The sequence below is a fragment of the Bison bison genome, unplaced genomic scaffold (assembly GCF_000754665.1).
Source record: "Bison bison bison isolate TAMUID 2011002044 unplaced genomic scaffold, Bison_UMD1.0 scf7180017864517, whole genome shotgun sequence".
NCBI lineage: Eukaryota > Metazoa > Chordata > Mammalia > Artiodactyla > Bovidae > Bison > Bison bison.
In genome coordinates this window covers 6,826,025-6,826,619 of record NW_011495070.1, presented here as the reverse complement: position 1 = coordinate 6,826,619, position 595 = coordinate 6,826,025, and positions in this window count along the sequence as shown.

Genomic DNA, 595 nt, shown 5'->3' with positions numbered 1-595 from the left:
TGGTTGGATCTCCTTGCAGTCCAAGGGACTCTCAAGAGTCTTCTCCAGCACCACAGTTCAAAAGCATCAATTCTTCAGTGCTCAGCTTTCTTTCTAGTCCAACTCTCACATGCATACATGACCACTGGGAAAATCATAGCTTTGATTAGAAAGACCTTTGTTGGCAAAGTAATGTCTCTGTTTTTAAATAAGCTGTCTAGGTTGGTCATAACTTTTCTTCCCAGGAGCAAGCATCTTTTAATTTCATGGCTGCAGTCACCATCTGCAGTGATTTTGGAGCCCCAAAAAATAGTCAGCCACTGTTTCCCCATCTATTTGCCATGAAGTGATGAGACCAGATGCCATGATCTTAAATTTCTGAATGCTGAATTTTAAGCCAACATTTTCACTCTTCTCTTTCACTTTCATCAAGAGGCTTTTTAGTTCTTCTTTGCTTTCTGCTATAAAGGTGATGTCATCTGCATATCTGAAGTTATTGATATTTCTCCCGGCAATCTTGATTCCAGCTTATGCTTCATCCAGTCCCACATTTCTCATGATGTACTCTGCATATAAGTTAAATAAACAGGGTGACAATATACAGCCTTGATGTACT